General features: G+C 57.1%; 13 non-coding genes and 1 pseudogene across 13 annotated transcripts; all 14 read left to right on the plus strand.

The window, feature by feature from the left end:
* Nucleotides 1-289: 289 nt before the first annotated feature.
* Nucleotides 290-480, plus strand: LOC148808062 (U2 spliceosomal RNA). Its single transcript, XR_016088490.1, has one exon. It is a non-coding gene; the product is annotated as a U2 spliceosomal RNA (small nuclear RNA).
* A 785-nt stretch (nucleotides 481-1,265) lies between these two features.
* On the plus strand, nucleotides 1,266-1,456 carry LOC148808063 (U2 spliceosomal RNA). Its single transcript, XR_016088492.1, has one exon. It is a non-coding gene; the product is annotated as a U2 spliceosomal RNA (small nuclear RNA).
* A 793-nt stretch (nucleotides 1,457-2,249) lies between these two features.
* LOC148808064 (U2 spliceosomal RNA) lies at nucleotides 2,250-2,440 on the plus strand. The gene has a single exon (XR_016088493.1). It is a non-coding gene; the product is annotated as a U2 spliceosomal RNA (small nuclear RNA).
* A 799-nt stretch (nucleotides 2,441-3,239) lies between these two features.
* On the plus strand, nucleotides 3,240-3,430 carry LOC148808065 (U2 spliceosomal RNA). The gene has a single exon (XR_016088494.1). It is a non-coding gene; the product is annotated as a U2 spliceosomal RNA (small nuclear RNA).
* Nucleotides 3,431-4,219: 789 nt separating this feature from the next.
* LOC148808066 (U2 spliceosomal RNA) lies at nucleotides 4,220-4,410 on the plus strand. Its single transcript, XR_016088495.1, has one exon. It is a non-coding gene; the product is annotated as a U2 spliceosomal RNA (small nuclear RNA).
* Nucleotides 4,411-5,199: 789 nt separating this feature from the next.
* Nucleotides 5,200-5,390, plus strand: LOC148808067 (U2 spliceosomal RNA). Its single transcript, XR_016088497.1, has one exon. It is a non-coding gene; the product is annotated as a U2 spliceosomal RNA (small nuclear RNA).
* Nucleotides 5,391-6,181: 791 nt separating this feature from the next.
* LOC148808068 (U2 spliceosomal RNA) lies at nucleotides 6,182-6,372 on the plus strand. The gene has a single exon (XR_016088498.1). It is a non-coding gene; the product is annotated as a U2 spliceosomal RNA (small nuclear RNA).
* An 803-nt stretch (nucleotides 6,373-7,175) lies between these two features.
* LOC148808069 (U2 spliceosomal RNA) lies at nucleotides 7,176-7,366 on the plus strand. Its single transcript, XR_016088499.1, has one exon. It is a non-coding gene; the product is annotated as a U2 spliceosomal RNA (small nuclear RNA).
* A 6,371-nt stretch (nucleotides 7,367-13,737) lies between these two features.
* LOC148808070 (U2 spliceosomal RNA) lies at nucleotides 13,738-13,935 on the plus strand. Its single transcript, XR_016088544.1, has one exon. It is a non-coding gene; the product is annotated as a U2 spliceosomal RNA (small nuclear RNA).
* Nucleotides 13,936-14,732: 797 nt separating this feature from the next.
* On the plus strand, nucleotides 14,733-14,923 carry LOC148808071 (U2 spliceosomal RNA). The gene has a single exon (XR_016088500.1). It is a non-coding gene; the product is annotated as a U2 spliceosomal RNA (small nuclear RNA).
* Nucleotides 14,924-15,714: 791 nt separating this feature from the next.
* LOC148808072 (U2 spliceosomal RNA) lies at nucleotides 15,715-15,905 on the plus strand. Its single transcript, XR_016088501.1, has one exon. It is a non-coding gene; the product is annotated as a U2 spliceosomal RNA (small nuclear RNA).
* Nucleotides 15,906-16,700: 795 nt separating this feature from the next.
* LOC148808073 (U2 spliceosomal RNA) lies at nucleotides 16,701-16,891 on the plus strand. The gene has a single exon (XR_016088502.1). It is a non-coding gene; the product is annotated as a U2 spliceosomal RNA (small nuclear RNA).
* A 785-nt stretch (nucleotides 16,892-17,676) lies between these two features.
* Nucleotides 17,677-17,867, plus strand: LOC148808074 (U2 spliceosomal RNA). Its single transcript, XR_016088504.1, has one exon. It is a non-coding gene; the product is annotated as a U2 spliceosomal RNA (small nuclear RNA).
* A 5,844-nt stretch (nucleotides 17,868-23,711) lies between these two features.
* Nucleotides 23,712-23,886, plus strand: LOC148808075 (U2 spliceosomal RNA; annotated as a pseudogene).
* Nucleotides 23,887-26,203: the final 2,317 nt, after the last annotated feature.

Below are 26,203 nucleotides of genomic sequence, written 5' to 3' on the forward strand. Positions count from 1 at the left end.
AGCTCACTCGGCACGGCTGCTGCTGGTGGGAGGGGCCTAAGCTAAGGAGGCCGGCCGGCTGGCGCCCCCCGCGGCTGCGGTCGTTGTCGGGCCGTTGACAGGAGATCAAAGAGCAGGGCCCCCGCCCGGGACTGGCGGGCAGGCAGGCGAGCAAGCAGGCAGGCAAGAGAGGGGGAGAGCGGAGTCCGGGCGGCCGGCAGCCGCGTGCGGACCGGGCTCCAGAGGCGTCGGCCTGCGCCGCTGCGCGCCAGCCGGACGCCCGCGCGCCCGCCCAAGGCCGGCGTCGGGCATCGCTTCTCGGCCTTTTGGCTAAGATCAAGTGTAGTATCTGTTCTTATCAGTTTAATATCTGATACGTCCCCCATCGGGGGACCACATATTAAACGGATTTTTGGAACAGGGAGCTGGATCAGGAGCTTGCTCCGTCCTCTCCACGCATCGGCCCGGTATTGCAGCGCCTCCGGGAACGGTGCACTACCTTCTCTCAGCGGTGAAAAGACAGACGTAGCTAGCAAGCAAGCGAGGTGGACCGGAGCTCCTTCCTCTCCGGTCTCGTCTCTCGTCCATCTGTGTGTCTCTGTGTCTCTCTCTCTCCCCCTCCCCGTTCCCGTGCTCCCTCCGTGCACTTTCCCGCGCCTCGACTCTCTCGGCAAGCAGGCCGGCCCCCTTTTCGGCTCCCGTGCGTTTTCCCTCCAAAAAACTTAGTTTTTTCCTCCTTTTTCCAGGGAGGCAGGCGTGGCTTGTGTGTGTGTGTGTGTGTGTGTGTGTGTGTGTGTGTGTGTGTGTGTGTGTGTCCCCGTCCTTGCAGGCGGGCCCCTTTCGACAGCCGGCCGTTTTCCCTCCAAAAAACTTAGTATATACACCTTTTCTTTCTTTTTTTCGGCAGGCAGGCAGGTGTGTGTGTGTCCCCGTCCCTCCCGAGAGAGCGCTGCCCCTTGCCTCTGCCCGCAGGTGCCGACGGTCCGCTTTCGCTTGCAGCTCACTCGGCACGGCTGCTGCTTGTGGGAGGGGCCTAAGCTAAGGAGGCCGGCCGGCTGGCGCCCCCCGCGGCTGCGGTCGTTGTCGGGCCGTTGACAGGAGATCAAAGAGCAGGGCCCCCGCCCGGGACTGGCGGGCAGGCAGGCGAGCAAGCAGGCAGGCAAGAGAGGGGGAGAGCGGAGTCCGGGCGGCCGGCAGCCGCGTGCGGACCGGGCTCCAGAGGCGTCGGCCTGCGCCGCTGCGCGCCAGCCGGACGCCCGCGCGCCCGCCCAAGGCCGGCGTCGGGCATCGCTTCTCGGCCTTTTGGCTAAGATCAAGTGTAGTATCTGTTCTTATCAGTTTAATATCTGATACGTCCCCCATCGGGGGACCACATATTAAACGGATTTTTGGAACAGGGAGCTGGATCAGGAGCTTGCTCCGTCCTCTCCACGCATCGGCCCGGTATTGCAGCGCCTCCGGGAACGGTGCACTACCTTCTCTCAGCGGTGAAAAGACAGACGTAGCTAGCAAGCAAGCGAGGTGGACCGGAGCTCCTTCCTCTCCGGTCTCGTCTCTCGTCCATCTGTGTGTCTCTGTGTCTCTCTCTCTCCCCCTCCCCGTTCCCGTGCTCCCTCCGTGCACTTTCCCGCGCCTCGACTCTCTCGGCAAGCAGGCCGGCCCCCTTTTCGGCTCCCGTGCGTTTTCCCTCCAAAAAACTTAGTTTTTTCCTCCTTTTTCCAGGGAGGCAGGCGTGGCTTGTGTGTGTGTGTGTGTGTGTGTGTGTGTGTGTGTGTGTGTGTGTGTGTGTGTGTGTGTGTCCCCGTCCTTGCAGGCGGGCCCCTTTCGACAGCCGGCCGTTTTCCCTCCAAAAAACTTAGTATATACACCTTTTCTTTCTTTTTTTCGGCAGGCAGGCAGGTGTGTGTGTGTCCCCGTCCCTCCCGAGAGAGCGCTGCCCCTTGCCTCTGCCCGCAGGTGCCGACGGTCCGCTTTCGCTTGCAGCTCACTCGGCACGGCTGCTGCTTGTGGGAGGGGCCTAAGCTAAGGAGGCCGGCCGGCTGGCGCCCCCCGCGGCTGCGGTCGTTGTCGGGCCGTTGACAGGAGATCAAAGAGCAGGGCCCCCGCCCGGGACTGGCGGGCAGGCAGGCGAGCAAGCAGGCAGGCAAGAGAGGGGGAGAGCGGAGTCCGGGCGGCCGGCAGCCGCGTGCGGACCGGGCTCCAGAGGCGTCGGCCTGCGCCGCTGCGCGCCAGCCGGACGCCCGCGCGCCCGCCCAAGGCCGGCGTCGGGCATCGCTTCTCGGCCTTTTGGCTAAGATCAAGTGTAGTATCTGTTCTTATCAGTTTAATATCTGATACGTCCCCCATCGGGGGACCACATATTAAACGGATTTTTGGAACAGGGAGCTGGATCAGGAGCTTGCTCCGTCCTCTCCACGCATCGGCCCGGTATTGCAGCGCCTCCGGGAACGGTGCACTACCTTCTCTCAGCGGTGAAAAGACAGACGTAGCTAGCAAGCAAGCGAGGTGGACCGGAGCTCCTTCCTCTCCGGTCTCGTCTCTCGTCCATCTGTGTGTCTCTGTGTCTCTCTCTCTCCCCCTCCCCGTTCCCGTGCTCCCTCCGTGCACTTTCCCGCGCCTCGACTCTCTCGGCAAGCAGGCCGGCCCCCTTTTCGGCTCCCGTGCGTTTTCCCTCCAAAAAACTTAGTTTTTTCCTCCTTTTTCCAGGGAGGCAGGCGTGGCTTGTGTGTGTGTGTGTGTGTGTGTGTGTGTGTGTGTGTGTGTGTGTGTGTGTGTGTGTGTGTGTGTGTCCCCGTCCTTGCAGGCGGGCCCCTTTCGACAGCCGGCCGTTTTCCCTCCAAAAAACTTAGTATATACACCTTTTCTTTCTTTTTTTCGGCAGGCAGGCAGGTGTGTGTGTGTCCCCGTCCCTCCCGAGAGAGCGCTGCCCCTTGCCTCTGCCCGCAGGTGCCGACGGTCCGCTTTCGCTTGCAGCTCACTCGGCACGGCTGCTGCTGGTGGGAGGGGCCTAAGCTAAGGAGGCCGGCCGGCTGGCGCCCCCCGCGGCTGCGGTCGTTGTCGGGCCGTTGACAGGAGATCAAAGAGCAGGGCCCCCGCCCGGGACTGGCGGGCAGGCAGGCGAGCAAGCAGGCAGGCAAGAGAGGGGGAGAGCGGAGTCCGGGCGGCCGGCAGCCGCGTGCGGACCGGGCTCCAGAGGCGTCGGCCTGCGCCGCTGCGCGCCAGCCGGACGCCCGCGCGCCCGCCCAAGGCCGGCGTCGGGCATCGCTTCTCGGCCTTTTGGCTAAGATCAAGTGTAGTATCTGTTCTTATCAGTTTAATATCTGATACGTCCCCCATCGGGGGACCACATATTAAACGGATTTTTGGAACAGGGAGCTGGATCAGGAGCTTGCTCCGTCCTCTCCACGCATCGGCCCGGTATTGCAGCGCCTCCGGGAACGGTGCACTACCTTCTCTCAGCGGTGAAAAGACAGACGTAGCTAGCAAGCAAGCGAGGTGGACCGGAGCTCCTTCCTCTCCGGTCTCGTCTCTCGTCCATCTGTGTGTCTCTGTGTCTCTCTCTCTCCCCCTCCCCGTTCCCGTGCTCCCTCCGTGCACTTTCCCGCGCCTCGACTCTCTCGGCAAGCAGGCCGGCCCCCTTTTCGGCTCCCGTGCGTTTTCCCTCCAAAAAACTTAGTTTTTTCCTCCTTTTTCCAGGGAGGCAGGCGTGGCTTGTGTGTGTGTGTGTGTGTGTGTGTGTGTGTGTGTGTGTGTGTGTGTGTGTGTGTGTCCCCGTCCTTGCAGGCGGGCCCCTTTCGACAGCCGGCCGTTTTCCCTCCAAAAAACTTAGTATATACACCTTTTCTTTCTTTTTTTCGGCAGGCAGGCAGGTGTGTGTGTGTCCCCGTCCCTCCCGAGAGAGCGCTGCCCCTTGCCTCTGCCCGCAGGTGCCGACGGTCCGCTTTCGCTTGCAGCTCACTCGGCACGGCTGCTGCTGGTGGGAGGGGCCTAAGCTAAGGAGGCCGGCCGGCTGGCGCCCCCCGCGGCTGCGGTCGTTGTCGGGCCGTTGACAGGAGATCAAAGAGCAGGGCCCCCGCCCGGGACTGGCGGGCAGGCAGGCGAGCAAGCAGGCAGGCAAGAGAGGGGGAGAGCGGAGTCCGGGCGGCCGGCAGCCGCGTGCGGACCGGGCTCCAGAGGCGTCGGCCTGCGCCGCTGCGCGCCAGCCGGACGCCCGCGCGCCCGCCCAAGGCCGGCGTCGGGCATCGCTTCTCGGCCTTTTGGCTAAGATCAAGTGTAGTATCTGTTCTTATCAGTTTAATATCTGATACGTCCCCCATCGGGGGACCACATATTAAACGGATTTTTGGAACAGGGAGCTGGATCAGGAGCTTGCTCCGTCCTCTCCACGCATCGGCCCGGTATTGCAGCGCCTCCGGGAACGGTGCACTACCTTCTCTCAGCGGTGAAAAGACAGACGTAGCTAGCAAGCAAGCGAGGTGGACCGGAGCTCCTTCCTCTCCGGTCTCGTCTCTCGTCCATCTGTGTGTCTCTGTGTCTCTCTCTCTCCCCCTCCCCGTTCCCGTGCTCCCTCCGTGCACTTTCCCGCGCCTCGACTCTCTCGGCAAGCAGGCCGGCCCCCTTTTCGGCTCCCGTGCGTTTTCCCTCCAAAAAACTTAGTTTTTTCCTCCTTTTTCCAGGGAGGCAGGCGTGGCTTGTGTGTGTGTGTGTGTGTGTGTGTGTGTGTGTGTGTGTGTGTGTGTGTGTGTGTGTCCCCGTCCTTGCAGGCGGGCCCCTTTCGACAGCCGGCCGTTTTCCCTCCAAAAAACTTAGTATATACACCTTTTCTTTCTTTTTTTCGGCAGGCAGGCAGGTGTGTGTGTGTCCCCGTCCCTCCCGAGAGAGCGCTGCCCCTTGCCTCTGCCCGCAGGTGCCGACGGTCCGCTTTCGCTTGCAGCTCACTCGGCACGGCTGCTGCTTGTGGGAGGGGCCTAAGCTAAGGAGGCCGGCCGGCTGGCGCCCCCCGCGGCTGCGGTCGTTGTCGGGCCGTTGACAGGAGATCAAAGAGCAGGGCCCCCGCCCGGGACTGGCGGGCAGGCAGGCGAGCAAGCAGGCAGGCAAGAGAGGGGGAGAGCGGAGTCCGGGCGGCCGGCAGCCGCGTGCGGACCGGGCTCCAGAGGCGTCGGCCTGCGCCGCTGCGCGCCAGCCGGACGCCCGCGCGCCCGCCCAAGGCCGGCGTCGGGCATCGCTTCTCGGCCTTTTGGCTAAGATCAAGTGTAGTATCTGTTCTTATCAGTTTAATATCTGATACGTCCCCCATCGGGGGACCACATATTAAACGGATTTTTGGAACAGGGAGCTGGATCAGGAGCTTGCTCCGTCCTCTCCACGCATCGGCCCGGTATTGCAGCGCCTCCGGGAACGGTGCACTACCTTCTCTCAGCGGTGAAAAGACAGACGTAGCTAGCAAGCAAGCGAGGTGGACCGGAGCTCCTTCCTCTCCGGTCTCGTCTCTCGTCCATCTGTGTGTCTCTGTGTCTCTCTCTCTCCCCCTCCCCGTTCCCGTGCTCCCTCCGTGCACTTTCCCGCGCCTCGACTCTCTCGGCAAGCAGGCCGGCCCCCTTTTCGGCTCCCGTGCGTTTTCCCTCCAAAAAACTTAGTTTTTTCCTCCTTTTTCCAGGGAGGCAGGCGTGGCTTGTGTGTGTGTGTGTGTGTGTGTGTGTGTGTGTGTGTGTGTGTGTGTGTGTGTGTGTGTCCCCGTCCTTGCAGGCGGGCCCCTTTCGACAGCCGGCCGTTTTCCCTCCAAAAAACTTAGTATATACACCTTTTCTTTCTTTTTTTCGGCAGGCAGGCAGGTGTGTGTGTGTCCCCGTCCCTCCCGAGAGAGCGCTGCCCCTTGCCTCTGCCCGCAGGTGCCGACGGTCCGCTTTCGCTTGCAGCTCACTCGGCACGGCTGCTGCTGGTGGGAGGGGCCTAAGCTAAGGAGGCCGGCCGGCTGGCGCCCCCCGCGGCTGCGGTCGTTGTCGGGCCGTTGACAGGAGATCAAAGAGCAGGGCCCCCGCCCGGGACTGGCGGGCAGGCAGGCGAGCAAGCAGGCAGGCAAGAGAGGGGGAGAGCGGAGTCCGGGCGGCCGGCAGCCGCGTGCGGACCGGGCTCCAGAGGCGTCGGCCTGCGCCGCTGCGCGCCAGCCGGACGCCCGCGCGCCCGCCCAAGGCCGGCGTCGGGCATCGCTTCTCGGCCTTTTGGCTAAGATCAAGTGTAGTATCTGTTCTTATCAGTTTAATATCTGATACGTCCCCCATCGGGGGACCACATATTAAACGGATTTTTGGAACAGGGAGCTGGATCAGGAGCTTGCTCCGTCCTCTCCACGCATCGGCCCGGTATTGCAGCGCCTCCGGGAACGGTGCACTACCTTCTCTCAGCGGTGAAAAGACAGACGTAGCTAGCAAGCAAGCGAGGTGGACCGGAGCTCCTTCCTCTCCGGTCTCGTCTCTCGTCCATCTGTGTGTCTCTGTGTCTCTCTCTCTCCCCCTCCCCGTTCCCGTGCTCCCTCCGTGCACTTTCCCGCGCCTCGACTCTCTCGGCAAGCAGGCCGGCCCCCTTTTCGGCTCCCGTGCGTTTTCCCTCCAAAAAACTTAGTTTTTTCCTCCTTTTTCCAGGGAGGCAGGCGTGGCTTGTGTGTGTGTGTGTGTGTGTGTGTGTGTGTGTGTGTGTGTGTGTGTGTGTGTGTGTGTGTGTGTGTGTGTCCCCGTCCTTGCAGGCGGGCCCCTTTCGACAGCCGGCCGTTTTCCCTCCAAAAAACTTAGTATATACACCTTTTCTTTCTTTTTTTCGGCAGGCAGGCAGGTGTGTGTGTGTCCCCGTCCCTCCCGAGAGAGCGCTGCCCCTTGCCTCTGCCCGCAGGTGCCGACGGTCCGCTTTCGCTTGCAGCTCACTCGGCACGGCTGCTGCTGGTGGGAGGGGCCTAAGCTAAGGAGGCCGGCCGGCTGGCGCCCCCCGCGGCTGCGGTCGTTGTCGGGCCGTTGACAGGAGATCAAAGAGCAGGGCCCCCGCCCGGGACTGGCGGGCAGGCAGGCGAGCAAGCAGGCAGGCAAGAGAGGGGGAGAGCGGAGTCCGGGCGGCCGGCAGCCGCGTGCGGACCGGGCTCCAGAGGCGTCGGCCTGCGCCGCTGCGCGCCAGCCGGACGCCCGCGCGCCCGCCCAAGGCCGGCGTCGGGCATCGCTTCTCGGCCTTTTGGCTAAGATCAAGTGTAGTATCTGTTCTTATCAGTTTAATATCTGATACGTCCCCCATCGGGGGACCACATATTAAACGGATTTTTGGAACAGGGAGCTGGATCAGGAGCTTGCTCCGTCCTCTCCACGCATCGGCCCGGTATTGCAGCGCCTCCGGGAACGGTGCACTACCTTCTCTCAGCGGTGAAAAGACAGACGTAGCTAGCAAGCAAGCGAGGTGGACCGGAGCTCCTTCCTCTCCGGTCTCTCCATCTGTGTGTCTCTGTGTCTCTCTCTCTCCCCCTCCCCGTTCCCGTGCTCCCTCCGTGCACTTTCCCGCGCCTCGACTCTCTCGGCAAGCAGGCCGGCCCCCTTTTCGGCTCCCGTGCGTTTTCCCTCCAAAAAACTTAGTTTTTTCCTCCTTTTTCCAGGGAGGCAGGCGTGGCTTGTGTGTGTGTGTGTGTGTGTGTGTGTGTGTGTGTGTGTGTGTGTGTGTGTGTGTGTCCCCGTCCTTGCAGGCGGGCCCCTTTCGACAGCCGGCCGTTTTCCCTCCAAAAAACTTAGTATATACACCTTTTCTTTCTTTTTTTCGGCAGGCAGGCAGGTGTGTGTGTGTCCCCGTCCCTCCCGAGAGAGCGCTGCCCCTTGCCTCTGCCCGCAGGTGCCGACGGTCCGCTTTCGCTTGCAGCTCACTCGGCACGGCTGCTGCTTGTGGGAGGGGCCTAAGCTAAGGAGGCCGGCCGGCTGGCGCCCCCCGCGGCTGCGGTCGTTGTCGGGCCGTTGACAGGAGATCAAAGAGCAGGGCCCCCGCCCGGGACTGGCGGGCAGGCAGGCGAGCAAGCAGGCAGGCAAGAGAGGGGGAGAGCGGAGTCCGGGCGGCCGGCAGCCGCGTGCGGACCGGGCTCCAGAGGCGTCGGCCTGCGCCGCTGCGCGCCAGCCGGACGCCCGCGCGCCCGCCCAAGGCCGGCGTCGGGCATCGCTTCTCGGCCTTTTGGCCAAGTTCCGACGATACGTGGCATGACCGCGGTCCGAGGACTTGTCAAAGGGTGAAGACGACGAAGGCGAGGAGGAGAAGGAGAAGACGACGAACGGCGGAACCAGACCAGACCAGACGGGCGGATCCTTACCACCAGAAGACCGGAGCAGACGTCCACCAAAGGTCACCACGGGTAGTCGCCCTGGGTTGAGCCCAGGGGGCGAAGTGGGGCCTCCAAGATGACGGCGGTCGGCGGTGGTGAGCGGGCCCGCGGTCCGGCGGCTGTGCACCCTCTGTCCCGTGAGGGGCTGATGCGGTGCACAGTGCGCTTTGTGGTGAAGGATGCGGAGAGGAAGAAGGACTGGATGAACCGTGAGCGGTTTGAACGAGTGGTCCTGATGAAGGCTTTGGGGATCGAGTTGAAGGACATCGATTGTTTGCAAGACTTCCCGGTTCGAGGGATTTACGACCTGTCTCTCGCGAGCGACGAACTTTGTGAGAAGGCTTGGGAGAGAGTGTGCGAGGGAAAGGAGGTGGCTCCACTTAATGAGTTCCTGATAGAGCCGTTGTTCGCCAGGGAACTCAGGACTTTGACAATTCATTTGTTTAACCACCGGGTACCAGAAAGGGACATAATTACCTTTTTATCCAGGTTCGTGGATGTCCAGGGAGAAGGCCAGAAAGATTTAGACGTCCTCAGAGTGTGGACTGGTAAGAGGCGCTATACGGTGAGGCTGAGACCTAAGCCGTCTGAGGGCGAGGGTGTGGTTCACCCCCCGGCTTATTTTTCAATAGGGCCTAATAGGGGTTACCTCTTTTACCCGGGCCAACCTGTGACATGTAAGAAATGTTTTCAGAGAGGACATGTGGCTATGAACTGTCCCGGTGGTGTGTGTCGAAAGTGTAAGGCCACAACTCATGACACAAAGGATTGCACCAAGGTTTTGACATGTGACCTATGTGGGGCAGAAGGCCATGTTTACAGGGTCTGTCCGAGGAAGAGCCGGAGTTTTGCAGAGGTGGTGCGGACCTCGGCGGAGGGCTCGAGGGGAGACGAGACCAGACCACCGCAGAAGGCTGCGACCACCCAGAGGCCTTGTGCGGACGTAAGAGAGGACAGAGGCGATAGACCAGAGGAGCCAGCAACGGCGACCGAGGTACCTGAAGAGGCGCGTCCGGGGACCTCATCATGGGCCGAACAGGTGGAGGAGGCAGAATCGGGGTCGCCGGAGTGGTCCATCCAGCCGAGCAGGGCCACAAAGAGGAAGTCGGCGGCTGAAAAGAGAAGAATGAGGTCTGACGTGTGCTTGTTTGAGACGGTGACCAATCGTTTCCAGGTCCTAGATTCCGAGGAGGACTCGGAAACCAGCGACGTCGAGGTCCAGAAGGTAGAAGATGGAGAGAGTGGACAGAGAAGGCCGAGACGTAAAAAGGCGATTGCTGTAAAGAGGGCGAGGGGGGAGGGTAAGAAAGGGGGTAGGAAGGAGGAAGGGGTGGAGGAGGGTGTAGAGGGGGAAGGGGAAGGGGAAGGGGGCAGGGAAGGGGGGGGTGGGGAGGAAGGGGAACAGAGGGAGGGGGGTGAAGAGCTGGGTAAGGAGGCTGACCCCTTGGAAGCCTCAGCCGCGGTTAGTACGCTCGATGACCCCATACCCCCGGGCCAAGGGGACATAGTGGTGGAACAGGAAGTTTCTGTTTCGGAGACCTCAGAACAGTCCGGGAAAGACGGCGGTACCCACCTTCTGACCTCCGATGATCCTGGGGTAAGTCCATCATCCCTGGGGGAGGGGTCCCCGCAGGTTCCAAGTGGGATGGAGAATGTCCTTAGCCCTATCGGAATACAAAGTGACTTTAGTTTGGGAGACGGGTTACAGCTGCGGACTCCTTTTGATCCAACATGAGTCGCACAGTATGTACGGTTAACGCCAGAGGGCTTAAAAATCATGTTAAGCGGATTGGCGTCTTTAAATATTTAGAAGCGCGCCAATTCGGCTTTTGTTTCCTGCAGGAGGTACATTTAGGCACGAGAGGTGATATTGCCACCTTTAAGAGAGATTGGGTTAAAGGGGAGTCTTGGTGGAGCGTAGGGGGAGTGCACTCGTCTGGAATTGGGATCCTTTGTGGAACCCCGAATTTCACGGCTAACGATGTCAATATCATAGTCCCGGGAAGGCTTATGGTCGTAGATGGTGTATGGGACGGACTGCAGGTCCGTCTGATAGCTGTCTACGGGCCTGCCGAAAGGCGGCTCCAGGCGGCGTTTTTAAGAGATCTTGAGCCACATCTGTTTACTAATAGGGTGGTGGTGATGGGAGGGGATTTTAATATGGATGTGTGTGACGTGAGTGGTGCGAGTGTGGGTAGTTTTAAGGAATTAATATCACGGTTTCATTTAAAGGACGGTCATAAAGATCTTAGTCAGAGAGGGAGAATGCACACATGGAGTAACGGAAGGGGTGTTTTTAGAAGACTGGATTATATCTTCACCACCCTGCGTGGGTTGACACAGGCGGCACAGGTTACCCCGGTTTGGTTTTCAGATCATCTGTTGCTGTCGGTTGATCTGATACCAGATGGTATGGACCCTAAATCAAATTACTGGAAGCTGAACACGAAAGTGTTATTGGAAGCCGATTATCAGAGCATGATAGTTGCGCTTTTGGAACGCTTCCAGTTACAGAGGGGGAGGTACCCGACAGCGGTTCTTTGGTGGGAGGCCTGTAAAAGGGCTATCTCCAAAGCTTCTATTTCCTACTGTTGCCAAAAGAAAGTAGCAGAGAGAAGAGAGCTTGAGAGATTGCAGCAGGAACTTGAAGATCTGTATGTGGCTTCCAACCAGGGCGGTGCTTTTGATATGGCAAAAGTTTCAGAGCTCAAGCTCAGGCTGAAAGAACTTTGGTTAGAGCGAGCGAAGGATTTTTTGTTTAGGCTTAAGGGCACCCTGATGGAGGGCGAGGAGAAGTGCTCAGCTCAGTTCTTCGGCTCGGTCCGAGCCAGACAGAAGAAGACTCTCTTTGAGGGTCTGAGGAGAGAAGATGGGTCCATTGTCAGAGATATAGAAGGCATGGTGAGGTGTGCAACTAATTTTTACAGGTTTTTATTTTCAGAGAAACCAGTGGATGCGAGCTTGTGGGATGAGTGGTTGGTGGGTTTCGACAGGAAGACGGTTGGTGTGGAAGGTGTGTGTGGGGATCTAACACTGACGGAGATAGGAGAAGCCATTGGTGGCCTGCGAAAAGGTACTACCCCTGGGATTGACGGGCTTCCTACAGATTTTTATGTCACCTTCCGGGACAGGTTACTACCGGTGCTGTTGGAGGTCTATAATGAAGTCCTGAAGGAGGGTGAGTTAGGAAGAACGATGAGGACTGGTATCATGTCTCTGGTTTATAAGAAAGGGGATAAAGAAGATCTGGAGAACTGGAGGCCGATCCAATTACTCTGCACCGATTATAAGATCTTGGCCAGAGTATTGGGGAGACGGCTGAGGAAGGTGATGCCGGATCTGGTGAGTAGGGATCAAACCTGCAGTGTGGAGGGCAGAAACGTAAAGTGGAACCTGCAGTTGATCAGAGACGTGATAGAATGGGTGGAAGACAGGAACCTTGAGATGATGCTTGTGAACCTTGATCAGAACAAGGCTTTCGATCGGGTACATCACACTTTCCTTTGGGAGGTGATGAAAAGAGTGGGGTTGGACGAAGGCTTCATTAGATGGATCAAGGTTTTGTATAACAATGTCATCTCAAGGGTATGCATTAATGGTAAGCTAGGCATGGGTATTCCAGTCAGGTGCGGGGTGAGGCAAGGATGCCCTCTGTCCCCCTTATTGTACGTGCTCTACATAGAACCCTTTCTACATCTGATTCGAGGTGATCCCCGGGTGGAAGGGGTGGTGGTCCCGGGGAGTGGGGGAGCACAGGCAAAAATAGCTGCCTATGCGGACGATATTTCGTTGTTTCTTACCACTGACAGCAGCCTTTCACAAGTGCTACAGATAGTAGAGAGTCAGACCAGAGGGACAGGTGCTTTTTTGAACACGTCAAAATGTACTGTTAAATATTTTGGCAAGTGGAAAGAACGACAAGATGTGGCGGGTGGTCTTACCTTGGTGACGGGGCCGGTGAAGATTCTGGGAGTTCTCTACCATACACAGGACTCGGCCAGGATCAATTGGGACCTGAGGATGGGGAAGGTTAAGCAAAAGATGGGCCTGTGGTTGAATAGGTCGCTGACATACACGGGGAAAGTGCTAGTTTTAAAGGTGGACGTACTGCCACTGCTGCTTCACTTGGCCTGCGTGTTCCCCCTGCCTGCTCGGCTCCGCCGAGACCTGGTGAGGGCGGTCTTCCACTTCGTTTGGAGTGGAACGCATGAGTATATAAGGAGGGCGGACATGTGCAGGCCAGTGGAGGGGGGTGGTAGGGCTGTTCCGGACTTCCCGTTGAAGTTAGACACTATTTTCATTGCAAATCTGTGTAAAACCCTATACGAAGACCCGGATCACCTCTGTGTTTGTTTTATTCGTTTGTGGTTCGCAGCTACGATGAAACACCTGGTAGTGTGGACGAACACAACGCCGAAGGCACAAAAGCTGCCTTGGCATTATAGGCATGCTGTGGTGTGGCTCCAGAAACATCCGGAGTTCAGGAAGGGCTTGGGTTCAACGGATCATAGGCGAATGTATAGGGTTATTATGGAGAAGGGGGAACCTGCGGTCGTGGGGGTGTCGGAGGAGGAGTGGAGGTAGATCCAGCCGGTGGGTCTAGAACACAGACTCAAGGACCTCAACTGGCGGTTGCTCTGGAACAGGTTGCCCGTGAGGGACACGCTCCACAGGCACGGATTGTCCAGGCAGGACAGGTGCCCGCATCCCGACTGTTCTGAGGTGGAGACCCTACTACATGTATTCTGGGGTTGTGTTTTCGCCCAAAGGGTGTGGGGTCACTGCGAGGAGCTCTTGCAGAAAGTCGCCCTTGATTTTGTTTTAACGAGCCGGGTGGTGATTCGAGGAATAAAGGGAGCGAGGAAATGGAATACAGAATTTTTGTTATGGTTTATACTAAGTTTAGTTAAGTTTTATATATGGGCAGCTAGGAAGGAGCTGGTGGAGCACGGCGGTAGTGTTACAGCCGTGTCGGTATTACGTAAAGTCAAAAACGATGTCAGCAGACGTGTCCGGTGGGACATCCTGCGGTGGGGTTTTGCAGCGGCAAAAGAAAGGTGGAAGGGGTTAATTTCTTTGGGGTGTTGAATTGGTTTTCTGTGTATGGTTTTGTTTCTGTATTTCTTGGTTTTATAATAATAATGGAAATGTTGGGGATGGAGGAGGGATTAATTTTGCATACTGGGCGGGATTATGGTAATGTAAGGAATTTGTGTAAATATTTTCGGTGACTGTGTTTTGGAGGTTTTCTGTTTGAACTCATATGAATATTGTCTTATTTATACTTTGTGGCTTTCTGATTTTTGATCTTGACTGTGGAGTGTAATATCATATGGGGTGTTGCTATTGTTCCAAGGGGGGGCTGATTTGTTCTTTTTGTTTGAATGGTGGAAATGTTGTTGTTGTCTTACCTTGGTGTGTTGTAGTTTGTTATTTTTGTAATAAAAACATAAAAAAAAAAAAAAAAAAAATCTGTTCTTATCAGTTTAATATCTGATACGTCCCCCATCGGGGGACCACATATTAAACGGATTTTTGGAACAGGGAGCTGGATCAGGAGCTTGCTCCGTCCTCTCCACGCATCGGCCCGGTATTGCAGCGCCTCCGGGAACGGTGCACTACCTTCTCTCAGCGGTGAAAAGACAGACGTAGCTAGCAAGCAAGCGAGGTGGACCGGAGCTCCTTCCTCTCCGGTCTCGTCTCTCGTCCATCTGTGTGTCTCTGTGTCTCTCTCTCTCCCCCTCCCCGTTCCCGTGCTCCCTCCGTGCACTTTCCCGCGCCTCGACTCTCTCGGCAAGCAGGCCGGCCCCCTTTTCGGCTCCCGTGCGTTTTCCCTCCAAAAAACTTAGTTTTTTCCTCCTTTTTCCAGGGAGGCAGGCGTGGCTTGTGTGTGTGTGTGTGTGTGTGTGTGTGTGTGTGTGTGTGTGTGTGTGTGTGTGTGTGTGTGTGTCCCCGTCCTTGCAGGCGGGCCCCTTTCGACAGCCGGCCGTTTTCCCTCCAAAAAACTTAGTATATACACCTTTTCTTTCTTTTTTTCGGCAGGCAGGCAGGTGTGTGTGTGTCCCCGTCCCTCCCGAGAGAGCGCTGCCCCTTGCCTCTGCCCGCAGGTGCCGACGGTCCGCTTTCGCTTGCAGCTCACTCGGCACGGCTGCTGCTGGTGGGAGGGGCCTAAGCTAAGGAGGCCGGCCGGCTGGCGCCCCCCGCGGCTGCGGTCGTTGTCGGGCCGTTGACAGGAGATCAAAGAGCAGGGCCCCCGCCCGGGACTGGCGGGCAGGCAGGCGAGCAAGCAGGCAGGCAAGAGAGGGGGAGAGCGGAGTCCGGGCGGCCGGCAGCCGCGTGCGGACCGGGCTCCAGAGGCGTCGGCCTGCGCCGCTGCGCGCCAGCCGGACGCCCGCGCGCCCGCCCAAGGCCGGCGTCGGGCATCGCTTCTCGGCCTTTTGGCTAAGATCAAGTGTAGTATCTGTTCTTATCAGTTTAATATCTGATACGTCCCCCATCGGGGGACCACATATTAAACGGATTTTTGGAACAGGGAGCTGGATCAGGAGCTTGCTCCGTCCTCTCCACGCATCGGCCCGGTATTGCAGCGCCTCCGGGAACGGTGCACTACCTTCTCTCAGCGGTGAAAAGACAGACGTAGCTAGCAAGCAAGCGAGGTGGACCGGAGCTCCTTCCTCTCCGGTCTCGTCTCTCGTCCATCTGTGTGTCTCTGTGTCTCTCTCTCTCCCCCTCCCCGTTCCCGTGCTCCCTCCGTGCACTTTCCCGCGCCTCGACTCTCTCGGCAAGCAGGCCGGCCCCCTTTTCGGCTCCCGTGCGTTTTCCCTCCAAAAAACTTAGTTTTTTCCTCCTTTTTCCAGGGAGGCAGGCGTGGCTTGTGTGTGTGTGTGTGTGTGTGTGTGTGTGTGTGTGTGTGTGTGTGTGTGTGTGTGTGTCCCCGTCCTTGCAGGCGGGCCCCTTTCGACAGCCGGCCGTTTTCCCTCCAAAAAACTTAGTATATACACCTTTTCTTTCTTTTTTTCGGCAGGCAGGCAGGTGTGTGTGTGTCCCCGTCCCTCCCGAGAGAGCGCTGCCCCTTGCCTCTGCCCGCAGGTGCCGACGGTCCGCTTTCGCTTGCAGCTCACTCGGCACGGCTGCTGCTGGTGGGAGGGGCCTAAGCTAAGGAGGCCGGCCGGCTGGCGCCCCCCGCGGCTGCGGTCGTTGTCGGGCCGTTGACAGGAGATCAAAGAGCAGGGCCCCCGCCCGGGACTGGCGGGCAGGCAGGCGAGCAAGCAGGCAGGCAAGAGAGGGGGAGAGCGGAGTCCGGGCGGCCGGCAGCCGCGTGCGGACCGGGCTCCAGAGGCGTCGGCCTGCGCCGCTGCGCGCCAGCCGGACGCCCGCGCGCCCGCCCAAGGCCGGCGTCGGGCATCGCTTCTCGGCCTTTTGGCTAAGATCAAGTGTAGTATCTGTTCTTATCAGTTTAATATCTGATACGTCCCCCATCGGGGGACCACATATTAAACGGATTTTTGGAACAGGGAGCTGGATCAGGAGCTTGCTCCGTCCTCTCCACGCATCGGCCCGGTATTGCAGCGCCTCCGGGAACGGTGCACTACCTTCTCTCAGCGGTGAAAAGACAGACGTAGCTAGCAAGCAAGCGAGGTGGACCGGAGCTCCTTCCTCTCCGGTCTCGTCTCTCGTCCATCTGTGTGTCTCTGTGTCTCTCTCTCTCCCCCTCCCCGTTCCCGTGCTCCCTCCGTGCACTTTCCCGCGCCTCGACTCTCTCGGCAAGCAGGCCGGCCCCCTTTTCGGCTCCCGTGCGTTTTCCCTCCAAAAAACTTAGTTTTTTCCTCCTTTTTCCAGGGAGGCAGGCGTGGCTTGTGTGTGTGTGTGTGTGTGTGTGTGTGTGTGTGTGTGTGTGTGTGTGTGTGTGTGTGTGTGTCCCCGTCCTTGCAGGCGGGCCCCTTTCGACAGCCGGCCGTTTTCCCTCCAAAAAACTTAGTATATACACCTTTTCTTTCTTTTTTTCGGCAGGCAGGCAGGTGTGTGTGTGTCCCCGTCCCTCCCGAGAGAGCGCTGCCCCTTGCCTCTGCCCGCAGGTGCCGACGGTCCGCTTTCGCTTGCAGCTCACTCGGCACGGCTGCTGCTGGTGGGAGGGGCCTAAGCTAAGGAGGCCGGCCGGCTGGCGCCCCCCGCGGCTGCGGTCGTTGTCGGGCCGTTGACAGGAGATCAAAGAGCAGGGCCCCCGCCCGGGACTGGCGGGCAGGCAGGCGAGCAAGCAGGCAGGCAAGAGAGGGGGAGAGCGGAGTCCGGGCGGCCGGCAGCCGCGTGCGGACCGGGCTCCAGAGGCGTCGGCCTGCGCCGCTGCGCGCCAGCCGGACGCCCGCGCGCCCGCCCAAGGCCGGCGTCGGGCATCGCTTCTCGGCCTTTTGGCTAAGATCAAGTGTAGTATCTGTTCTTATCAGTTTAATATCTGATACGTCCCCCATCGGGGGACCACATATTAAACGGATTTTTGGAACAGGGAGCTGGATCAGGAGCTTGCTCCGTCCTCTCCACGCATCGGCCCGGTATTGCAGCGCCTCCGGGAACGGTGCACTACCTTCTCTCAGCGGTGAAAAGACAGACGTAGCTAGCAAGCAAGCGAGGTGGACCGGAGCTCCTTCCTCTCCGGTCTCGTCTCTCGTCCATCTGTGTGTCTCTGTGTCTCTCTCTCTCCCCCTCCCCGTTCCCGTGCTCCCTCCGTGCACTTTCCCGCGCCTCGACTCTCTCGGCAAGCAGGCCGGCCCCCTTTTCGGCTCCCGTGCGTTTTCCCTCCAAAAAACTTAGTTTTTTCCTCCTTTTTCCAGGGAGGCAGGCGTGGCTTGTGTGTGTGTGTGTGTGTGTGTGTGTGTGTGTGTGTGTGTGTGTGTGTGTGTCCCCGTCCTTGCAGGCGGGCCCCTTTCGACAGCCGGCCGTTTTCCCTCCAAAAAACTTAGTATATACACCTTTTCTTTCTTTTTTTCGGCAGGCAGGCAGGTGTGTGTGTGTCCCCGTCCCTCCCGAGAGAGCGCTGCCCCTTGCCTCTGCCCGCAGGTGCCGACGGTCCGCTTTCGCTTGCAGCTCACTCGGCACGGCTGCTGCTGGTGGGAGGGGCCTAAGCTAAGGAGGCCGGCCGGCTGGCGCCCCCCGCGGCTGCGGTCGTTGTCGGGCCGTTGACAGGAGATCAAAGAGCAGGGCCCCCGCCCGGGACTGGCGGGCAGGCAGGCGAGCAAGCAGGCAGGCAAGAGAGGGGGAGAGCGGAGTCCGGGCGGCCGGCAGCCGCGTGCGGACCGGGCTCCAGAGGCGTCGGCCTGCGCCGCTGCGCGCCAGCCGGACGCCCGCGCGCCCGCCCAAGGCCGGCGTCGGGCATCGCTTCTCGGCCTTTTGGCTAAGATCAAGTGTAGTATCTGTTCTTATCAGTTTAATATCTGATACGTCCCCCATCGGGGGACCACATATTAAACGGATTTTTGGAACAGGGAGCTGGATCAGGAGCTTGCTCCGTCCTCTCCACGCATCGGCCCGGTATTGCAGCGCCTCCGGGAACGGTGCACTACCTTCTCTCAGCGGTGAAAAGACAGACGTAGCTAGCAAGCAAGCGAGGTGGACCGGAGCTCCTTCCTCTCCGGTCTCGTCTCTCGTCCATCTGTGTGTCTCTGTGTCTCTCTCTCTCCCCCTCCCCGTTCCCGTGCTCCCTCCGTGCACTTTCCCGCGCCTCGACTCTCTCGGCAAGCAGGCCGGCCCCCTTTTCGGCTCCCGTGCGTTTTCCCTCCAAAAAACTTAGTTTTTTCCTCCTTTTTCCAGGGAGGCAGGCGTGGCTTGTGTGTGTGTGTGTGTGTGTGTGTGTGTGTGTGTGTGTGTGTGTGTGTGTGTGTGTGTGTGTCCCCGTCCTTGCAGGCGGGCCCCTTTCGACAGCCGGCCGTTTTCCCTCCAAAAAACTTAGTATATACACCTTTTCTTTCTTTTTTTCGGCAGGCAGGCAGGTGTGTGTGTGTCCCCGTCCCTCCCGAGAGAGCGCTGCCCCTTGCCTCTGCCCGCAGGTGCCGACGGTCCGCTTTCGCTTGCAGCTCACTCGGCACGGCTGCTGCTGGTGGGAGGGGCCTAAGCTAAGGAGGCCGGCCGGCTGGCGCCCCCCGCGGCTGCGGTCGTTGTCGGGCCGTTGACAGGAGATCAAAGAGCAGGGCCCCCGCCCGGGACTGGCGGGCAGGCAGGCGAGCAAGCAGGCAGGCAAGAGAGGGGGAGAGCGGAGTCCGGGCGGCCGGCAGCCGCGTGCGGACCGGGCTCCAGAGGCGTCGGCCTGCGCCGCTGCGCGCCAGCCGGACGCCCGCGCGCCCGCCCAAGGCCGGCGTCGGGCATCGCTTCTCGGCCTTTTGGCCAAGACCAGGGGAGAGATCGTTGGACCGCTACCAGTGCCTGCAGACTTTTGGATCCAGAGGGAATTTTCGTGTTGCTGGTTCCTGTTTTCCGGAGAGTTGCTTTTTCTTGCAAGGAGGATACTTTTGAAGACCTTTGAGAAGAGTGTCGGAAGGCTGTTTTCCCGCAATGGCCGAGGGCCAGGCCCCCCCCGGGTGGGCCAGCCAGGCTCCTCGGCTGAAATGGACCTTGCGTTTTAAATGGGTGAGAGAGAAAGAAATGATGGGTAGATATGAGTTTGAATGCAAGATTTTGTTTGGAATTCTGAAAGCGATACCTATTGAAGTGAAGTGTTTGCAAGGAAACAGGCCTTTTGGCTTTTTTGATGTGACCTTTAATAATGACCAGATCTACAAGAGAGTCTCTGGGAAGTGTGAGGAAATGGTGAATGATGAACTGTTACGGGACTTTGAGATTTTGGGTCTGGCTCAGGATGATGTGCGATTTATAATCGTAACTATGCATGACCCCTTCATTGAGGATGACATTATCACTGCTTACCTGTGGATGCATGTGGATGTCCTGGCAGGCCCCCAGATAATTGGTGACAGATTCCGGGTCTGGAACGGGAGGCGCAGATACCAGGTGCGGCTCAGGCGGAATGTTGGGCGCGCGGACGGGTTCTCGCACCCCCCGTCGGCTTTCTTCCTGGGTCAAAGCAAAGGTTACATTTATTATCAGAACCAGCCGTCCTACTGCAGGAAGTGTTGTTCCTTCGGCCACATGGACAAAGACTGCACTGCCACCTCCTGTTCGAGGTGTGGAGCACGGGACCACACTAAAGGGAGATGTTTCCAGAAAACTTGCTCTCTGTGTGGGGATACAAACCATCTGTATAGAGAATGCGTATGGAGAGACCCGGAGATGGCCAGGGAACAAGAGAGAAGCTTCCCAGATGCCGCACCGGTGGAATCTGACTCGGAGCAAGAAGGAGATGAGGAAGACGAAAGAAGAGAGGAAGGCAAAGGAACTGAGAGGACAGAGGGGAACAGGAATGGAAACGTCGAAACAGGTGACGGCAAAGAGATCGAGGGTGAGGAGAGAGCAGAAGTGGATGTGAGTGAAGCATCAGACACCGGTTTGGACAGCAGCGGTAGCTTACCTGCTGGTCAGGTGGCTAGAGCCGTGGACCTGTTCGAGCACCTGCCGCAAGATGGCCTGGCGATGGACCTGGGTGACTTCGACCTGGAGGGGAATGTGGCAGTCCAGAAAAGGCCAAGGGAGGATTCCGAAGAAGAGCTGCCTGCGGGGGAGGAGAAGAAGGCCAAGGAGGACGCTCACGCAGAGGAGGATGTAGAAGAAGGCATGGTGATGGAATCCTCCCCTGAGCGGGAGGAGGCTGCAGTGTCGCATTGGGGTCAGAAGGGGCACCTGTTAAAAGAAAGAGTACCGGAGTCGCCTTACCTGCGCTGCGTTTCGGTGGCTCCGAGCGTGGTGCAGTCCACTTCAGAGGAGGAGGGCTCAACCCCTTATAGGACAAGTGACACAAGTTCTTCGGAGACGGACAGCTCTGCAGAACCAGATGTGGATCCTGGGGGGAGAGATGGTGGGAGGTCGAGATGACCTTCAAAATCTTAACTGTAAATGTTAGAGGATTGAAAAATAGGTCTAAAAGGATTGCTGTGTTTAAAATTTTGCGTGAAAATAAGTTTGATATATGTTTTTTACAGGAAGTGCATTTGGGTGGTGATACAGATGTGAAGCGGTTTTCTAAAGATTGGGATTCGGGGAAGTCCTTTTGGTGTGTGGGGGGAGTTCATTCTTCTGGGGTTGGTATATTATTTGGGAATATTCACATTGAGGTTACAGAAACTTATATGGTGCGGCCAGGGAGAATCCTGGTGGTGGATGGGGTTTATTTAAACACAAAGACGAGGTTTATAGTCGTCTACGCACCGGCAGATAGGACCTCTAGGGGGAGCTTTTTCTCCGACCTAGTCCCCTGGTGTGTGACTAATAGAAAATTAGTGATTGCCGGTGACTTTAATGAAGATCTAAATAAAAGAACAGCAGGATCCCTAGAAATTAACAAACTGCTGAGGGATTTTGACCTTTTTGATAGTTTCTGTCGTAAAGGGCCCGCAGCAGTAGGGTTGATTCCCCCAGTTACCTGGAGGAATGCAGCAGGGGCCGCCAAAAGATTGGATTACGTGTTCTTGTCTCGAGGGTTGGTGATTGCTAAAGCCTCGGTCGTACCCTTTTACTTTTCAGATCACGAATTGCTGGTGGTGGAGGTGGAAGGTGTGGGGGTCAAGTTTGGTCCAGGTTACTGGAAATTAAACACAGCCGTGCTGAGTGAGGACGGTTACAAGGAGCTAATCAGAGACAAATGGTCCTTTTGGCTAGGACAGAAACAAGAGTGGCCGTCACTAATTCAATGGTGGGAGTATGTTAAGTGGCAGGTGAAGGAAATCTCAATCCGGTATTGTAAGCGCCGAAACCAAAGAAAGAACTTTGAAGTGAGAAGGCTTCAAAAAGAGTTAGAAAACATGTATGAGGAGACAAACAAAGGTGTAGATTTTAATTTCTCGAAGGCCCAGGAGCTGAAGGCGCGACTTAGAGAACTTTACCTTAGACAACCCAGAGAGCTCTTAATCAGAGCTGGCATCGGTTTTCTGGATGGACAAGAAGAGGTCTCAGGTTTGCTTTTTAAATCAGTCAAAGCCAAGCGGGTTAAAAGAGCATTCGGGAGTTTGTTTACTGCAGAGGGGGAGGTGGTAAGTACTCCGCATGAAATGTTGGATGAAGCCGTAAAATATTTTACTACTTACTTCAATAAGAGGGAGGGGGAGTCTGTAAAGGGGGTTGGTGGTTTGGAGCACATTGAGAAGAAGGTCAGTGCTGAAGAAAACAGGGCTCTAGTGACACGCATTGAGCTAGCCGAAGTTGAGGGGGCGACTCGGAGAATGAAAACTGGGAAAGTTCCGGGGGTCGACGGCATCCCGGTAGAATTTTACCTGACTTTCTGGGATTTGATAGGTTCATCATTGCTCGAAGTCTTTCAAGCAATTCTAGATGGTGGAGCTTTGGGAGACACAATGGCACAGGGAGTTTTGTCTCTGTTATTTAAGAAAGGTGATCCTAAGAGGCTAGAAAATTGGAGGCCTATCCAATTATTGTGTGTCGAATATAAAATCTTGGCAAAAATTTTGTGTGATAGGATAAGGAAAGTCCTGCCATCAGTAATACAGCCGGATCAGACCTGTGGCGTGGCGGGTAGGTCCCTACACTGGAACCTTGGCCTGCTCAGAGATACCATTGCTTGGGCAGAAGACAGACATCAGTGTCTGTTGATAGCCAGTCTTGACCAAGAGAAGGCATTTGATAGGGTGGATCATCAATGCTTGTGGGATGTGTTAGATCGTTATGGTGTCAGCGGTAGTTTCATCTCATGGCTGAAGGCCCTGTATGGAGGTGCTTCCACCAGAGTCAACATAAATGGTTTTATGAGTGAACCCTTTGATGTAAGCAAGGGCGTCAGACAAGGCTGTCCTTTGTCTCCAATTTTATATGTAGTCTACATAGAGCCACTATTGGAGTTGATAAGACGAGATAGAAGGGTTGAGGGCATAGTGATCCCGGGAAGCGGAGGCCTCCAAACTAAAGTGTTGGCCTACGCGGATGATGTTGTCTTAACTTTGAGCTCAGATAGAAGCCTTTTAGTCGCACTGGAGCTGATAGAAGTCTTTAACCAATGCACAGGTGCAAGATTGAACAGAAATAAGAGCAGTGTGCAGTATTTCGGCCCTTGGAGTAACAGGGATGAGGTGGTAGGAGGTCTGTCTCTGGAAACGGATTCTTTGAAAATATTGGGAGTGCAGTTTGACAGGGAAGGGACTGGAAGAAGGAATTGGGAGACTCGTTTATCCCAGGTGAATAGCAAACTTGGCCTGTGGAAAAAAAGATCACTGTCCTATTCAGGGAAGGTTTTGGTACTGAAAGGTGACATTTTACCAAGTCTTGTGCACATTGCAAAGGTCTTTCCTATGCCGGCTTGTTTTAGACGCTCCTTAACTAAGATGGTGTTTGATTTTGTATGGGGGGGTGGTTATGAGTATGTGAAGCGTCTAGATATGTACAGGGACATTGGTGAGGGAGGTAGAGAAGTCCCAGATCTACCCATTAAACTAGATGCCATATTTGTGGCTGACCTTTGTAAAGCGGTAGATGACAAGATCTCATATAAACATCAGTTCTTTGTCCGGCTTTGGTTTGCCTGGGTCGTCAGGCCTTCAGAAGTGTGGAGGAACGACGTTCCCAAGGCTGAAATTCTACCGTGGTTCTACGAACATGCGGCTGCATGGCTAAGGAAATACGCAAAAGATGCGGACAGGTCAGTGATTGTCTCCCACAGGCTCTTATATAAGACAGCTAAGAGCAATGAAAAGGGAACAAATGTGGTGGTTCCGACTGATGTCTGGAAAAGGGTGCAACCTAAGAGCCTGGATAACAGGCTCAAAGACTTAAATTGGATGTGTGTTTGGGGACGTCTGCCAGTAAGGGAGGTAATGCACAGACATAAGCTGGCTCGTTCAGCGACTTGCCCAAGACCGCAATGTGCAGAGGTGGAGTCTATCACTCATGTGTTCTGGGGTTGCAGAATTGCAAAAGCAGTGTGGGGGCAGATGTCGGATCTTTTTAATAAACTGGAACCGGGGTTTGTTCTATCTGGGGATAAAATTTTGAGACGGTGGGGCAGGTCTTCAAGATCTGTGAGACACGACCTTGTAACCTGGTTTTTAATCAGTATGGTAAAATTTGTGTTATGGGGATCGAGAAACAATTTGGTCAAGCATGGCCATGTGGAAGGGGCTGGGGCAATATGTGGGAGGGTTCGTTTTGAGCTGCAGAAGATGTTGTCAGTAGAAGTGCGTAGGTGGGGTTTTCACGCAGCAAAAGAAAAATGGAAACCGCTGCTGGATTAATGGAATAAGTTTTGCCGTTTGTGGATTGTGATTTATGTTCTGTGATTTTGTCTTGTATTGTCATAATAAATGTAAAAAAAAAAAAAATCTGTTCTTATCAGTTTAATATCTGATACGTCCCCCATCGGGGGACCACATATTAAACGGATTTTTGGAACAGGGAGCTGGATCAGGAGCTTGCTCCGTCCTCTCCACGCATCGGCCCGGTATTGCAGCGCCTCCGGGAACGGTGCACTACCTTCTCTCAGCGGTGAAAAGACAGACGTAGCTAGCAAGCAAGCGAGGTGGACCGGAGCTCCTTCCTCTCCGGTCTCGTCTCTCGTCCATCTGTGTGTCTCTGTGTCTCTCTCTCTCCCCCTCCCCGTTCCCGTGCTCCCTCCGTGCACTTTCCCGCGCCTCGACTCTCTCGGCAAGCAGGCCGGCCCCCTTTTCGGCTCCCGTGCGTTTTCCCTCCAAAAAACTTAGTTTTTTCCTCCTTTTTCCAGGGAGGCAGGCGTGGCTTGTGTGTGTGTGTGTGTGTGTGTGTGTGTGTGTGTGTGTGTGTGTGTGTGTGTGTGTCCCCGTCCTTGCAGGCGGGCCCCTTTCGACAGCCGGCCGTTTTCCCTCCAAAAAACTTAGTATATACACCTTTTCTTTCTTTTTTTCGGCAGGCAGGCAGGTGTGTGTGTGTCCCCGTCCCTCCCGAGAGAGCGCTGCCCCTTGCCTCTGCCCGCAGGTGCCGACGGTCCGCTTTCGCTTGCAGCTCACTCGGCACGGCTGCTGCTGGTGGGAGGGGCCTAAGCTAAGGAGGCCGGCCGGCTGGCGCCCCCCGCGGCTGCGGTCGTTGTCGGGCCGTTGACAGGAGATCAAAGAGCAGGGCCCCCGCCCGGGACTGGCGGGCAGGCAGGCGAGCAAGCAGGCAGGCAAGAGAGGGGGAGAGCGGAGTCCGGGCGGCCGGCAGCCGCGTGCGGACCGGGCTCCAGAGGCGTCGGCCTGCGCCGCTGCGCGCCAGCCGGACGCCCGCGCGCCCGCCCAAGGCCGGCGTCGGGCATCGCTTCTCGGCCTTTTGGCCAAGATCCAAAAAGTACGTGGCAGGCCCGCGGCTTGAGGACTTGGCTGGGGGACGAGAAGGGCGACGGCGGAGAAGAGGAAGAGGAGAGAAGGCGCGGCGGAACCTTTTTTGAAGTCCGGGATACAGACGAGCCAGGAGGAGGGTCGGAGTCCTTTTTTTCTTTTGGAAGGATCGGGCGTCTCCAAGGACTGGTGAAGGCGATCGTCACCTTGCAGCGCGGCCTGGGTTCTCCTCAGCTCAGGGGTTACCCTGTGCTGGGGAGCCAGGCGATTTCCCGGGGCTTTTGTGACTTTCTTTTGCCGGCGACATGGAGGCTAGGAACTGGAGGGGTCAGCCTGCAGCAGGGCCTGGACTGAAGAACACCATCCAGTTCCGGTGGTTGGGTGATGTTGGCCTGATGCCGGGGAGAGAGGACTTCTCCCGGCATGTGTTGATGCGAGTTTTGAGCGTGGATTTGAAGGATGTGTTTTGCGTGCAGAGTTATGTCTCTCTGCGATTTTTCAATGTGACCTTTGAATCTGCAACGATGTACTGGAATGTGTTTCGGGCGGCCAGAGAAAAAAAGGATGCTGGACAATTGGAGAACTTTGAAGTGGTGGGACTTTGGGCACAAGAGGACAGAGTGGTGACGGTGCACATGCACAACCCTTTTGTGTTGGAAACGGACATTTATGCTTTTCTGAGTCGGTATGTGGAAATCTTGAACGATGGGTGGATGTTGAGGGATGGGGTGCGGGTATGGACGGGTCGGTGGCAGTATAGAGTCCGGTTTCAGCCGGACAATTCGTCGAAGGATGGTTTCAGGCATCCACCGGCTAATTTTTTCTTGGGTTCCAATCAGGGTTATTTGTTTTATGCAGGGCAACCGAAACTGTGTAGAAGATGTGGGGGGGAGGGTCACTTGGTGGCAAATTGCACTAAGATGATTTGTCGGAGGTGTGGGAAGGAGGGACACGAGGTGAGGGATTGCGAGGAGAGGCCGAGGTGCTCCTTGTGTAATGAGGCGGGACATTTGTTTAAAGATTGTTTTGAACGGCAGCCGGAGAGGGTAATAGCTCTTCGCACCGGACTAGCAGGGTTCCAGGAAGACGAAGGGACGAGCGAGGAGGAGGAGGAGGGAGTGCAGGAAGGTGGGGATATGGAATTGGGTGGTACAGAGGAGGAAGTTAGGAAGGTAGGGGGCGCAGGGAGGGGCAAGAAAAAGAAAAAGGGTAGGGGGAGGGCGAGGGAAGAGGGGGACGGGTTTAGAAGGGGTGGGGAAGGGGTTACAGTGGGGGAGGATAGAGATAAGGGAGCTGGGTTACCGGTGGAGGGGGGAGAGAGGAGTGAGGTTGAGAGAGAAGTAGCTGAAGATAAGGGGGATGGGGCGGGGGGTAGTGGTTTGGTGAGCGATAGGGTAGAGGGCACTGGGGAATCTGGGGACAGGGGAGATTTGGGAGAGGTGGGGGGGGGGGTGGGTTCTGGGGATCTGCAGGATATGGAGATGAGTGATGGTGACAGTACGGC

This window comes from Atractosteus spatula, unplaced genomic scaffold (genome assembly GCF_055471065.1).
Source record: "Atractosteus spatula isolate fAtrSpa1 unplaced genomic scaffold, fAtrSpa1.hap1 Scaffold_25, whole genome shotgun sequence".
NCBI lineage: Eukaryota > Metazoa > Chordata > Actinopteri > Semionotiformes > Lepisosteidae > Atractosteus > Atractosteus spatula.